General features: G+C 44.2%; 1 protein-coding gene across 4 annotated transcripts in view; it reads right to left on the reverse strand.

Moving 5' to 3' along the window:
* Positions 1-15988, reverse strand: part of JARID2 (jumonji and AT-rich interaction domain containing 2) — a 280018-nt gene that overhangs the window by 73282 nt on the left and 190748 nt on the right. The gene's annotated exons all lie outside the window — the stretch shown is intronic.

The raw sequence follows: 15988 nt of genomic DNA on the forward strand, positions 1-15988 counted from the left end.
CTGCTGCGTTTATACAGCATCCTATATTTTCACCTAAAGGGGTCATGAATCTATCCCCAACTCTCTTCTGTGTCATTACATCCAGTTCACCTTTGCCTATTTAGCCATTAGTGTCCCCGTCGCCACTTCTAAATTCAGCCATGAAAAGTTCACTACAACAATTCAAGTTGGTACTGCAGAAAAAGGTATGTCTCTATCTATGCCCCCTCCAATCCCAAATTCTGGGTTACCCTCTGCCAACAAGGTCAAATTACAATCTTTTTTTTTTTTTTTTTGAGGCAGAGTCTCGCGCTGTGGCCCGGGCTGGAGTGCAGTGGTGCAATCTTGGCTCACTGCAACCTCCGCCTCCCAGGTTCAAGCGATTCTCCTGCCTCAGTCTCCCAAGTAGCTGGGATTACAGGCGCCCACCACCACGCCCAGCTAATTTTTTTGTATTTTTAGTAGAAACGGGGTTTCACCATGTTGGCCAGGCTGGTCTCGAACTCCTGACCTTGGGATTCGCCTGCCTCGGCCTCCCAAAGTGCTGGGATTACAGGTGTGAGCCACCACACGTGGCCAAATTGCAACTATTTAGGTAGAGATTAAAACAAAAAATAGCCTTCATCTACCCTTCAGGTTTCTTTCCCATTACAATCCTATGTGAACTCCCTAACTTATCCATTTGGTATCTATAGAGTACATTTCAATTCCTTTCACCTGAAAATCTTAGGTAGAAATTCCTTTCTATCAAAATGAATCCTAATAGATCTTGGAACAGTATTTTGTTTGCTTGTTTGTGATGGAGTCTTTCTCTGTTGCCACCTCAGCTCACTGCAACCTCTACCTCCCAGGTTCAAGTGGTTCTCCTCCCTCAGTCTCCTGAGTAGCTGGGATTACAGGCATGCGCCACCATGCCCAGTTAATTTTGGTATTTTTTTTGTAGAGGTAGGGTTTCACCATGTTGGCCAGGCTGCTTTTGAACTCCTGACCTCAGGTGATCCACCGGTCTTGACCTTCCAAAGTGTTGGGATTACAGGCGTGAGCTACCACACCCAGCCCGGTTTGTTCTTTTTTAACACAGTAGCCAATAAGAAATTTCCTTGTCTCTCCACCAAAAAATACAATAACATATTTTTGCTTTACGTATAATCAACTCGATATTTATCATCAATTGCCTAATAGTCACTCTTCCTCTAATTGTAAAGGTCTCCACTCATGGAATAGGATGAGAACTTGGGTCCTACTTTAAACTGTTCATCTAGACCTGCTCATAGAGATACTTGAAAAACACTATTTGAGGGCAGGAAAAAAAACAACAAAAAGAACGAGGAAACACAGTACAGTGATCAAAACAGACCCGATCAGAAGCCTAAACACCACATAGGATAGAAAACGCAACCCCACTCAAAACAATTAACTAATAAAACTAAATAAGTGCCGGGGGCAGTGGTTCACCCCTGTAATCCCAGCACTTTGGGAGGCCAACATGGGTGGATCATCTGAGGTCAGGAGTTCGAGATCAGCGTGGCCAACATGGTGAAACCCTATCTCTACTGAAAATACAAAAATTAGCCTGGTGTGGTGACATGCTCCTATAATCCCAGCTACTCCGGAGGCTGAGGCAGAAGAATCGCTGGAGGCGAAGATTGCAATGAGCCAAGATCGAGCCACTGCACTCCAGCCTGGACGACAAGAGCGAAACTCTGTCTCAAAAATAACAACAAATAAAAAAACTAAATAAGTAAAAGAGAGCAGATGTATTCCCTTGAAGACACTGTTGGGAGTGGGTTATATAGAATAGTAAGCATGCATCCTAAACTGTTGATGCTCAAAATGCTGTAACATTTAAAAAAAAAATTACAATATTTAACAAATTCCTACAGCAAAATACACACACACAAACACACACACACACACACACAAGATTGCCTACTTTGTCAAAACTAATACCTTTAAATTTAACCTCATAAATCCTCCACACTCCCCAAATATAAAGTACCACAATATTATGAAGATCTCATTTTAACCTTAAATTCCCTTATATGTCCTAAGCAGTGTCTACTCTTGCCTCCCCATGACCATCAAAAACACTACTATCTACTAATATTCCTGATACAAACTGACAATCCATCAAAAAGGACAAAGTGTCACTCCCAACTACTTACTGGGTAATCTAGAGTCCTTAAAAAAAAAAAAAAAAAAATCTACAAACAATGTAGGTCATTACAGAGCACTTTTTTAAAAAAAAAAAAAACCTTTTTATTGAAACAGGTTCTCACTCTGTCACCCAGGCTGGAGTGCAGTGACGCTATCATAGCTCACTACAGCCTCAAACTCTTGGGCTCAAGAGATCTTCCCACCTCAGCCTTGCAAAATGCTGGAACTACAGGTACGTGCCACTGCACTCAGCTGTTTTTGGCTTGTCGTTGTTGCTCGGTTTTTTTATAGAGACAGGGTCACCCCTCATGGTGCCCAGGCTGGTTTTGAACTCCTGGCCTCTGGCCTCAAGCCCATCTCCTGCCTCGGCCTCCCGAAGTGTTGGGATTACATGTATGAGCCATGACGCCTGGCCCAAAAAGCACTTTAGAACCCAGGAATAACTGATATGAAACAGTCATATTAACAAGGTAACAGGAGGAAGTGAATCAAGTTTAACACAAATGCCCTAGTGTTGTTTTAAAAAAAATAAGGGAGAGGGTGGGATCAGGCAATGCCACTATCTCTATGTGATGGGGAACAAAGAGAGCTTTTTTGCAACCAACTGCCTACCTGTATATAAGACATGACAGACCAGAAGCCCAGAGGCAGGACCTTCACATGGGACAATGAAGTGGGGGGCGGTTAGGGTGAGGGGGATTTTCCGACAACCACAGAGCCTCATCTGTCACAGATGAGAAGCAGTTTCTGCTTGGTTGTTTTCCCCCTTTAAATTTTTCATCTGTTACAAATGACTTTTTTTTTTTAAATTACGTAAGAAAATAGAACAAAGGGACAAAAGGCAATTTAAAAAGACAAAATACAAGCAAATTTATTGGGACTCAACATACACAAAATCATTCCATCAAACTTTCTCAAGGCTGGCTCTCAATTTCTGCATCAATTCCCAGGCACCTGGTGATGGCCAGGTCTCCAGTGTGCAGTGTCAGAGGAGGGAAGGCTACGGAACCCTTGGTCCACATTCCAACCAGCTGCCAGGTGGACTGACACAACACAACTGCCCTCCTTTTCCAGTGAGGCTTTCCTTCCCACCAAACTCCCAGACTGTTTTAAAACAAAGGAAATGTTGTGTCATATTTAGAAAAATTGCTGGTTTTTTTTCATTCTACTGAAAAGTGTTTTTAATTGGCAATTACATAATACATACATCTTCATTTGAATGGACGCAACTCGCACTCTGAGTTTTGCAGGAATTTTATAGAAATATTGCCTGCATGTGAACAGGATGTTAAGGGTTTACAGCTTTTTGAGAAGTCAGGGAAAACAAACGCTACACACAATGAGAAGATTGTGCAGCGACAATGAGAAACAAACAAGTAAACACAGACTAAGCAGAGACAACAGAGTGAGACACTGAGATATTTTACAATTTCAGGACCTCAAAGATAAACTGCTGCCTACCAATGCTGAAATAAAAGGTGGTTGGTGCCTGATGACTTTCCCAGTGAGACTATGAAAAATAAGGCAATAAGAGATTAAAAAGTGGCAGCAAAATAAATTACCCCTTAGAGGAAGAAGTCAAGCTCCCAAGTGATTAAACAGTTGTGAGACCCAGATGAAGCCAGGAACTAAAGAACAAGACAAACCAATATCTTTTATAAAGGGGCCAGAAGAACCTGTATTGTCTACAAAGGGCAGGTCTGCGGTGTGGCTTTTCAACCTGCAGAGTCCTGCAGGGATTACGAAGGTGTTGACCTTGCTTTCCTGGCCCCACACAACCAAAGGAATGGCACAGCCAAATCCTGAGTAAGCACTCCAAACAGTACAGACAGGCTTCAGGGACAGGGGTTTCCTTCTAGAATGCTGGATACAGGAAAATGGAAGAAAGTGATTCAGATGTGCTGAAAACCTACAATATTTGCACCTAGGGATGCTGATGGAAGCAGCAGCAGCAGGACCCTGGGAGTGTATGGGATCCCACAGAGTGCATTCTGGCAAGCATGAGGAGCAAGGTGGTGCAGCTTCCGGGGCCTCACCCTCCAGGGGAGGCAGCATACCGCCCACCACACCATTTACTTCCTCACTCCCTGCCATCAGCTGACTGGCATTTTCAACAGAACACCACCTGCCATTCCATTATTACAGCAAAAATGAAAACTGGGATAAAAGAGGTTCAGAATCATTGTGGGGTTGGGGTGAAGAGAGCACGGGGTTCCTGGGGTTGAAGAAGTAAAAACATAAATGTTTGAGAGAAAAATAAAACGTGTGCCCTCCCAAGCCTTGGGCCTTGCATGTAGTCAGGATGGGCCTTCCTGCCCTGGGTAACACACAGCCCCAGAGAAGGTGTGTCTCCCTCACACACCCCATGGAAGTCGCAATCACAGTATAATTTCCTTCCATGTTTACTTTTTATTAATTCTTCAAGGAGATCCCTTACAGAAGACGCCTTAATTCTAGGAACTCCACATGTATCCTTTATGTCAATGAAACCAATTAAATCAAGCCCTCCAGCAAGCCAAGGTGAAAAGATCAAATCAAGTAAATGTAAACCAGCAGAGGAAGAAGTATGTTGATATATTCAAAGGATAACATTTTATTTACAATACTGTAAACCACAGGGATGGTGCAGTGGGGTGAGGGAATAGACGTTTCAGATCAGATCCACTGGGGGCGTGTATCTGAATTAAAGGACGACAAAGTTCAAATAAGCTCAGGAGAAGACGGATATGAGCTGCTGTTTGTTTGGTGTTTGGGGAACCGGGAAAGGCTGGTCACTTTGTTATGTTCAAGGATCTTAGTAAGATCCCCTTCACTGTACACACGAGTAACTAGAAGGGTGAGACCCACCCCGGGTCACCTAACTTGGATGGCAAAACAAACAGGACCAGCAAACAAACCTATGGGTCCCCACGTGACAGCTTTCTCTGCCATGCCATGCCACGCCACGCGACCTCCACGTGGCAGGTGACGCAAAGCCTTGTGAGCACAGGCATCCAGTGTGCACCCCCTCACTAAAAGCTGCCGGGCCAAGGAGCTCCATGGCCCCTCTTTCATGACCAAAATCAGCCCTGCGGAGTGAGCGCCACTGAAGCTGTCGCAAAGTGAGAGCAAGGGTGTTAAAATGAACGGCCATTTCTGAATTTGATACCATAGAGTATACAGGAGTGTATGGGAGCCCACAGAGTGTATTCTAGGTGGCAATAAATGGCCTAAGATAGAGATTGCAGATCTAAGGGGATCTTGCTTACTCCAAACAGCTCCTTCCATCTGGAATGCTCTCTCCCTTTATCTTGCCATGGCTGGTGGCTTCTCATCCTCTAGGCCAGACGAGGGAAGAAAACAATCCAGGCCTGTTACTCTGTAATGGAGGTCACTCCCTTCATGTCTCTGGGCAGAAGTCTCCTCCTTAGAGAGAAGTGACCATCCTAAAGCAGTACCTCATGCATAACCAGCCATCTAACCCCAAACCCACTGCTCTGCCCTTCTGGTGGTATACACAGGACTCTCTACTTGCAGTCTCCTCTTTCTGATCCACTTCTATATACAGGCCTTACCAAGTGTAGAGGAGAAGCCCTCCGTAGATGCCGGAAAGGAGAAGGGGAGGAACACTACTCTGTTATAGGAGCTGTGAATTATACAACCCACCACTCATGATTTAGGAATCACAGAATCCAACACACATGGTATCTGAGCAGAGGGGCAGACTGAATGGCAACTCAGAGGAAAAGGGAGATTGGTGGATGTTTGTGAAACAGGTCCAATAGCAACAGGAGAGGAGGAGCCTTGGTATTGTTCTGCTCCAGGTAAAGTTAGTAGCCATCCCAGCAGAAGCCTACCTGAAGGTAGACAGGAATTCAGTTTCGTTAGGAATAAAACGGTATCTTGAATATAGAGGCTGATATTTGAAAAGGAAAACAAAAAAAAATACCAACCAGGCACCTGCCCACATGGCCCTCCCTTAATAATTTACCATGCCACTTGTCCATCCTCACCATCATCTCACAGAAGCCAAATCAGATCGGGCTCTGGCTGATAGTCACCCTGTGACATAAGGTGCTTTTCTACACCTTGGCATTCCATTGTATTCCACATGGCCTCACACAGCACAACTGTTCCCAGGTCACAGTTGCTGGGCCCAAGAGGCGGCTGGCTCCCGCCACACCTCATGCAACAAGACCACCACATACACCACAGAATATTTGTACTTCTTCATCAAGCTGCATGAGCTCCAAGGGGGAAAGCTCCCTATTTCCCTTTCCCCATCCGTCCACTCCCTAAGTTACATAGAAGGCGACTTTCTTTCTCTGCTAAGCCTCCCACAGCCACCTCTCACTTGCTAATAGGAATCGTCGCTTAAAAATTTACCAAAATCAATCTTCACTTTTTGTTGTTAAAATTTATACAGCATCTTTATGAGAACACAGGAGCACGGCAATATACACACTAACATTATGTGGAAAGTTAACCAATAAATCACGAGACCATGCTTGTAAAGAAACCCCAGGGATGAACTAACAGTACTATGCCAAATATTTTTTTTCTTTTGTAATACCCTCCCTGTGCCCCTTCCTCCCCAAATGATTGATTTAGAAGCTTCCTGGGCATCCTGCCATTAGAAGCTTCACACAAGGGTGGCACTGTTTCTCCAGGTTTCCTCTGGGGTCAACAGTGTAGAGTTAACCAGCTTATTGCTATCTGTGCACTCAATCTCTAGGGTAGCCCTAACTTCAGCACAACAGCAATTTCCAGGTTAATTAAATCCTATTTCTGTCCAGGATTTCTGATAGTCTGCAAACCCAAGAAGGGCATGGCGTGACACACAAATCAGCTGGAGCAAGCAGGAGCAAGGGGGACCAGGCGGCTTAAAGTGAATGCACAGCTGTTCCCTAGATGAGGGAAGTACATGCCAAAACATCATTTTATTAACTCAATTTTCCAATATTCAAAACGTAAGCTGGTAAATCCAATTATTTAGATTACATCCCAATTTTAAACAAAGGGCAAGGAAAGGGTGGGAGGGAGGGTCTGTTCATTAAAAAAAAAAAAAAAAAAAAATCAGACAGTCCGTGTCTGGCAAATGCAAAATGACCGGCATGGCTGCGCTCTTTGTGCCGGTGTGGGAGCTGGCCCTGAAGCTTTGCCAACTTGCTGAAAGGCCTATTCAAAAAAAAAAAAAAAAATTCCCGTGTTTCCATCCCCAAAATAATTACCCACTCCATTCGCCCCCCAGACACACACACTACAAACCTGGCAGCCACTCAAAGAAACAAGAGTGTGCCCGTGTATGTGCGCACTGGAGGTTGTGGGGGGTCGGGCAAGGGATACCCTCTACCCAGGGCAAGCTGCCCACCAAATTCAAATGCAAGTGCAGTTGCGGGTAAACCACACAGAATGGTGGTAAATATCCTGAATAGTAAAGAGAAAATAAACACATCCTCAAGTGAACCCAGAGGCTAGCAGAGACCAACTCATACCAAACTCTGTAATGAGAGGCACTAGCATAGACCATATTCTCCTAAGCGCGTGGTCCACCCAGTTCCCACAGTTTTAAACTGTCAGGGTTTGATTTACCAGAAGGGAAGGGCATCACAACAATGACAAAACGGGAGGTCAGCTGGCTCTGTAAGAAGAGTTATCCTATGCAGAATGCCTGCTTTATGGTACTTCTGGAGACAGAGCCCTAGTGGTCCACAGGCCACATTTCTTGCTTTACATATCAACTGATGAAATTGTTTGTTTGTGCAAAAAACCTCAGGATATTAAATATTTGCAGCACTTGTTTTAATTAAGTTACATAGGAAGCCATTTAGAGTAAACATCTGCCATAGCCGGAATTTGCGTAAAGGAACCTTTTGTTAGTTGAATTCCCCTCAAGATGAAACATTATGATGTTTTGCTTTGTCAGAGTGGTACAAGCAAAAGAGTAGTCGCATCACAAAACCTGAGATTAGTTCACCTAACCTGTCACCTAGGGCAAGCTGGGTCTTTTTTTCTGATGTGATTTTTTTAAGGACTATTAACAAAGGGAAGCTAAGGCTCTGTTTAGCTCCAAGCTTCTGTAATCTTTGACCTCCTCTTACAAACACAAGTGGTACCTGAATGTAGTGATTTCTGTAATAATTCCTTTGAATCTATCATTTCCTAGTAGATGAAAAGTCCTAATTATTTTGGAGAAGTAAAATCTAAATCTCCAAACTGACAGTATTGCTGAAGATTTCTAGCGCCAACTTTCTACCTACCAGTAAAACAGCAAACTATACTGACTTTTAAAGACTACCACCTAGCACTTCAGCAGGTGGAGGGGGAGGTGAAAAATGCATTCATATGTATTTTAGAAAGATATCACAGTTCCAAAAATCTACTCCCCTACTCCCTTAAAGATTAAATAGTAGCAATACAATCTGTAAACTGCACTTCCTTCCACTCAGCCCTTCCAATGAGGAATAACTTGTTTAGGCAACACATGAACTTACTTCAGAACTGTGAGTCACCCTTAGGAACACTAACGTAACTGCCTACAAATCTATTCATCAGCTCTATCCATTAAGAAGCCAGCCCAAAGACAAGGCAAGCCTTGCAAATCCAAACATCACCACCATACCAGGAAGACACCATTCTTGCTCACAGACACTTCACTCCCTTGGAATACTAAAGTGGAAAACAGGCATCAGAGAGAAAGGTGAACCTTTTTTTTTTTTTTTTTTAATTCCAGGGAAGGATTAGTGGGGGAGGAAAGAGAATAAAAAAATTTAAATCAAAGATAATAGCACTAAATATCTACAATCTACAAGCTATGAACAACTTTTTCCCAAATAAAACATGACTTGGTGCACATAAATCTCAGGTAGCTGGTGACATCCTGCACAAACAGTATGAAAAGTAATATGCAGTACAGTTTTTTATTCAATTAATAAAATTATTCAACTATGTTTCTTGAAATCTTCTATGGCATCCTGAAATGTCAGAGAACCAAGACTGCCTGAAAATCATGACTGTCATGATCAAGGAAACATGTGACATTGAGTTCTTTTGTGTTCTAGAAAGCAACCACGTCAAATTTGAGAGGGATCATCATTAATCAACAATTAAAGTGGCAACAAAGCCCTTTTGTTCTGTCAGTCACAAATGACACAGTTATAGTTTACCACCTATGGAAGGCTGTCTGTGCCGCCATCCCCATGCAGCGTAACCCTGTTGTTATGAGGGCTACATCTCCAAGCCCAGGAAGGAAGAGGCACAAATATTCTTCTCGACAGAGACTGCTGGTCTCAGGACAGTCTCAAGCAAAAAGCAGATCTTAAGGCAGCAGGGACTACATAAAGATAGTAAGAGTCAGAGTAACACATGCAAGTACCTACAGAATCCAGTCAGGATCTGGCCAAAGTAATTTCTAATAGGCTGTTGTAGTTACAAGGTGTGAACAAATTATCTAAAGTACATTCAGTTTTAAAAGCCTAGAAGAGCCAGTTAAAATGTTAATTTGCCTCTCTACTATCTCTCAATGGGATTCCCTATTTAGTTTTTAAAATATCATTTCAACAAAACCCCTAGCAGTCTCCCAATTTTAGATTACTCAACACCCAACTGTAAATTGCCAAAACTCTTCTGGCAATGGGCATGTTTGGAAAGGCAAAGGGAATGACCCTGTGAGGCGAGAATCCTGTTTTACTTCCTTTTGTTCAAAAAGAAAGAGAAATATAAAAAGAAATTGTATTCTACAATGCTATACAGCATATTAAAAAATAAAAATCCAGGCCAGGCGTGGTGGATCACCTGAGGTCAAGAGTTCGAGACCATTCTGACTAACATGGTGACACCCCGTCTCTACTAAAAATACAAAAATTAGCTGGGCGTGGTGGCAGCCATCTGTAATCCCAGATACAAAGGAGGCTGAGGCAGGACAATAACTTGAACCTGGGAGGTGGAGGTTGTGGTGAGTGCCATTGCACTCCAGGCTGGGCAACAAGAGCGAAACTCCAACTCAAAAAATAAAATAAAATAAAATAAAATCCAGGGGAATGCTTCTAAGATAGCTGCAAAAACTTCCCACCAGAAATATCACACCAGATGGAGCTGTGCGATACGTCGGGTCCTAACCGTCCATTTGGCATGACAGACCACTAAGTGACCACTAAGTCCCAGAAGGACCGGAGTGGGCTCTGGCATCTTATATGCCCTCCCTCTCACACAGTAAGTTCACTAACAGAGATTTTCTTTATTTAAAGGGTAACAAACAGAAAAGGGATCCCAGGCAATTTCCCCGCCCACAGCAAATCTCAGGAAGTAGCCAGTATGCACCAATAGATGGCAATAGCGAGTCTTTACACTCCAGCTGTGGGATCACCCCCGGGGCGGGGGGGGGGGAGGAATGCTAAATTATGACAAGCACTGATATTAGCCAATTTTTAGAACCTGCACTAAAATCTGGTGCCAGTTAAGAACCCAGCCACTGTTCACAGAAAGTAGGTCTATAAACACGATTAGCAATACTGTCTCACCCCTCCAACTCATTACACCCCAAAGTTCTTTACTTGTATAGAAAACATCTAGAAATATACAATCCAGCTTTTTTTAGATCCCAAGAAACATAGCTAGAGATAAAACACACAGCATTTAGCCTTTTTTGGTGATTTTCAGAAAACCTACATTTTCTGAGTATCAGAAAACCCATAGCATTTAGCCTTTTTTGATGAGTATCAGAAAACCCACATTTTGGTGCTCTGACAAAAATTTATTTAGTTGCCTGGACCATAATCATTTGTGATTTTCAAAGTATGGGGCATTAAACTATCACCAACCAAAATGTGGGGTGAAGTCTGCTTCGTAAGAAAAGCATTTGCTATAACTGACACACTGTCTCTTATGACATTTGTTAAAAATGTGTAAGATGAAGAAACACAACCATAATTTTAAAATCTGCTAATAGCTAATGAACGTAAAACTAATTCTCCTCCACCTTCTGAGTGTTTGTGCTCTATGATGCTGAAGCAACGGCATATTCTCCCACTCAAAAACGAGCTCACACGTTACTAGACACAGTGTCTCAGCGTCTGTGTCACTGGCACCTGCAGGAGCAGTTCTAGAGGACACATTGGTGGAATAAAAATTTAAATAAAACCCAAAGAAACTGTGCCAATGGAAAGTGGGCAACGGGGCAAGGTGAGCAAATCAACTTCCTTTCTAACAATGCCCAGAATATCCCTTAAGCAGCCTTAAATTTTTCCTAACATTCAACGCCACACATGGTACCATATTTCAGGCCACAAAACAGAACCAAATGGCATCACCGAATCAAACCAAAGAGGGGGACCTGAGGGGTTGGGAGGCAGGATGCAAAGGGGTCAGCCCAACCCTTCCAACTCACAATATTCTACCTTGTTTACAATCTTAATAACCATTCCATGACCTCAGACACCTCGCCCCAGTACAACATGAAAGTCCTCCCAGTTTTCCATCAGCCAAGGACCACTGTTGCAAGCTGTGAATCCACCTGATGTCATGAATGTGCAACTCAATTGAAAGAGGTCACATATGTAGACAGCAGCAGTGGACACCAGATGAGCAGTATCTGCAGGACATACATGTCCATCTAATTGCATACGGCTTAAATGAACCCTCAAAGGGTCGGACAAGAATACCTCCTGACTAGATCTCAAGTCAAAACATTTCCAAGAAGGTAAAGTCATTCTGATTCACAAGGAGCCTTTATGTCAAGTATGTTATCTGTGTTTCGGGCACTGAACCAGCAACACTCTGCTAAAGGTACAGCATTGCTGGTTTAACATATGAGCCTCATAATTGCTTTCCAGAGACAACATGTTTGCATTTACTGTGACATTACAAAAGTAGTCTATGGGTTTTTAAGGCTTTGAGCCAAGCTAGTAGCAGAAACTCCCAGGGGTGAGAATGGGAAGAATGAGGAAATCAAAACAAGTCCTTCTACTCATCCAATGAAGCTGGCTTGTTTCTCCTCTTCTTTAGCATTTTAACTCCATGACAATTTCTGATCCCCACTCAGTTTCCGGAAACATCCTGAGAAAAGAAGTCCAATCTCTTAAACAGGACTCAAGATAAAAACACCCAAGCTGTGTGTAATTCCGAAGGGCTGAAAGACAAAGACTTCCTGTTCAATTAAGTCCTTCATTAATCCCTCCTGCTTAAGCCCATTTTCCTTGTCTGTAGACAGGAAATGATAAAGCCACAAGGTCAGCCTCCTTTGGTGCAGCTTAAACCCTCCAAAGAAGGCTGCAGCCACATATCCATCGTAGGTTCCTCACAAAGCCTCTCTATCTGCTCGTTTTCTCTGGATGGCACTACAAAACAGAGGGAAGCGTGATCAAAAGTATAACGAGGAGTGAAAGAAACAGGAGAATAAATTGCACAAGATCCTAATAAAACATAACAGTGGGGTGCAAGTACAGGAGGAGGATAGAGATCCATGCAACAGACTTATAAACCTCCAACAATGAAGGCAGCCAATGATAAGATTTTTGAGCTAAAAACTTTTTAAGTGAGTAATGTCCAAAATCTTATCTTTTACCCCAGCCTCAAACCTAGCTTCACTGAGTCCTCTCGCACCAGGAGTAATTAATGTTTGTGATGCTTCCTGTGGGAGGCACTGTAGCTGGGTTTGCCTCATTCTCCCCTTTCCACTGCCTGAAACCAGAATAAGCTCCCGCCCCGCCCTTTTTTTGGAGACAGAGTCTTGCTGTGTCTCCCAGGCTAGAGTACAGTGGCCCCATCTCAGCTCACTGCAACGCCCCCCTTCCAGGTTGAACCAATTCTCCTGCCTCAGCCTCCTGAGCAGCTGGAATTACAGGCAGTCAACACCACCCACAGCTAATATTTGTATTTTTAGTAGAGACAGGGTTTCACCATGTTACCCAGGCTGGTCTCGAACTCCTGACCTCGGGCAATCCGCCTGCCTCAGCCTCCCAAAGTGCTGGGATTACAGGTGTGAGCCTCGAGCATGGCCACAATAAAGCTATTTCAATGGAACAGTTAGAAGGATACTGTGGAGGAAAACCACTTCCTAGCTCTTTTCAAGCTGTGCTGCACCACCACAGGACGGCAAGCCACCACTTCAGAGATAGGGTAACATTTGTCTAAACAATCTTCTAAAGGGGGGCTGCAAGGGGGAGTCACAATAACAAAGGAGTTGGAACTGTAGGAAAAACAATCACATTTTGTCCAAACTGGTCAGAAACAATGATGTGCAAAGGAATCATGGAAATGAACGACATCCTTCTCCACTCTGCAATTCACAGATGAAAAAAGCTACGTATGTACATCTCCCTCACTGCTGGCTTCAGCAGAATGTTCTGCCAGCCAACTGGGCAAATGCAGAATCACTCATGTTCATAAAGATGTGGGTGACAGGCACTGGGAGGGGGGATGCATAACTATTCTCTTTATAATGCAACTCTCCAATTCCGCCAGCCTAAACATGCCCTAATGGTCTCCATTTGATCAAAGAGGCATCCATCTTTAACTGTGTCAATCCACTGCCAAACTCCTCACTCCCAGCCATATATCAGTCCTGAGAAGGGTCATTGAGGCTCCTCCTTCCTCCAGCAACTTGTAAATGAGAACATTTCCAGCTGGACACTTCAAGCTTCTGCCCCATCCCACCCCCGCCCCAACCCATTTCCAAAATACCCTCACAGAAAGCAGCTATATTAACCTCATACCCAGAACAGGCCCCAAGACGTTAACCCTGTGTGGGTTTGGAAAACAATACTAACAGACACCGACAAAAAAATATTCTATCTTCTGTCTATTCTGCTAAGGGCCCACTTATCTTTCCAAAAATTCACCTGTTCTTCCTGAGTGGCCTTTCTCCACCCTCTCCTACAAATTCATTTGTCCTCCCAGAATCGCCCTTTTGCCCCCCACATCCCAGTAGGATGGTAAATTCTTTTTTTTTTTTTTTTTTTTTTTTTTGAGACAGAGTCTCACTCTGTCGCCAGGCTGGAGTCCAGTGGCATGATCTCAGCTCACTGCAACCTCTGCCACCCGAATTCAAGCAATTCTAGGATGGTAAGTTCTAACCTCGTCTTACTTAGAGTCACATTTCTTTGTGAACTCAACTAAATCTGTTTTTTTCCCTCTTGCTAATCTGTCTTTCGTCCATTTAATTAGCAGACTCCCCAAAACTGAACTTGAGAGTAGAAAAAAGTTCCTCTTTTTAAAAAATGTTTCTTCTAATTTTTTATGTCATATAACTTTAAAAGCAGAGAATTTTACACAAATCAGCACTGCAGACAGACAACCCTAGCACAAATTAGCACTGCAGAGAGACAACCCTAGTACCTAACTAGGTTAAGGGAGGACTTCCACAATGTAAGCACAGAAGACAGTGCATGTAAATACGGAGCTGAGGCCAAGGGTTCACGGTATGATTGAGCTGGACAGAAAAGGGGACAGACCATAGAGAATGGACAATGAAGGAGACACAGGCTCTGCCTTTCAGGTCTGAACAGGAAGGCTTAGGTTTCATGAAGTGTGACATAATCCAGTCACAGCATCACAACATAAACTATGACCTAGACTGTACCACGGAGTCAGTGGAGACTGCCATTCCCAACGAGTCCCTGAAACCACCTCCCTCTGGGACAGAAATTGGCTTGGGAACTCAAACATTCACCACAAGGGACTTTTCCAGGATGAACAGACGACCACGCACCCCTGGGCTTCCAGGTAGAATCTACGCTGAAGCTGAACAGTAAAACCACACGGCTGAAGGACAGACAGGGTAGCGGCCTGCAGTTGGGCTCTAAGAAGGACCTGGATATGCTGGGAGGGGTCCATGTAGAGGTCCAGAAGTCCAAGACCTAGGTGACCAGAAGAGCACTCAAATGCCCTCTCAGGGAAGCACAGTCCACTTGAATCTCATTCTCCCCTGAACTGAACTCATTACAACTGAATAGGAAAACACAGAATATCAACATTACGGGGGGGGGGGGGGGGGGGGGGGGGGCGGGGGGATCAGAAGAAAAGCATTCCAAGCAGGAGTCCACACCACTAGAAACAGAAGAGATCACTGGGATTTTTCTAATCCCACGCTTCTCAAACGGGGCCTCCCAGGTAGTAGGCAACCAGTGATACAGGAAAGGGAAGGTGGGGAGGGAAGGGCTGGGTAGAGGAAGGGCGTGGCCCCTGGCTAGGCTCTACTCCCAAGACCTAAGTGAGGACAGGCACTTCTGCCTTCCTGCCCAATGCTGCATTTTCCAGGACCACTCTGATCTGACACGCCCCCATCCTGGGCCTATGAAAACTTATAAAAATCGGAGACCTTAGCAAGGCATAGACGCAAGCAGCTGGGCGTCCTGAGGAACACATCAGCGGAAGACAACACAAGTGGCCATCGACCAGCATGCTGCCCTCCCCACCTCCAGGGGAAAATCAACTCCCTTCTGGCTCCCCGATCTGCTGAGAGGTACTTCTCAATAAAACCCTTTCATTCTCCAAGCCCACGTGTGATCTGATTCTTCTGGTACACCAGCAAGAAACCACAGGTTACAGAAATCCCTCTGTCCTCAAGGAAGGGGGTCTAATTGAGCTAAAACAAGCCGCCTATAGAGAGCAAACTAAAGGAACACCCTGTAACACACACCCACTGGGGCTTCAGTTGTAAACATTCACCCTTAGACACTGCCGTGGGGTTGTGGCCCCACAACCCGTCCGTCTGGATGCTCCCCTAGAGGTATAAGCAGCGGGGCACTGAAGAAGTGAGCCACTCCTCCATCGCACGTCCTGAGAGGGAGACAAGAAAACCTTCCCCATTTCACTAGAAGCCATAAAATGCAGCAAAGCTTTTCTGTGTTTTCTGCTAGCTTTGGGATTGGTTTGC

The sequence above is a fragment of the Rhinopithecus roxellana genome, chromosome 4, assembly GCF_007565055.1.
Source record: "Rhinopithecus roxellana isolate Shanxi Qingling chromosome 4, ASM756505v1, whole genome shotgun sequence".
NCBI classification, from domain to species: Eukaryota; Metazoa; Chordata; class Mammalia; order Primates; family Cercopithecidae; genus Rhinopithecus; species Rhinopithecus roxellana.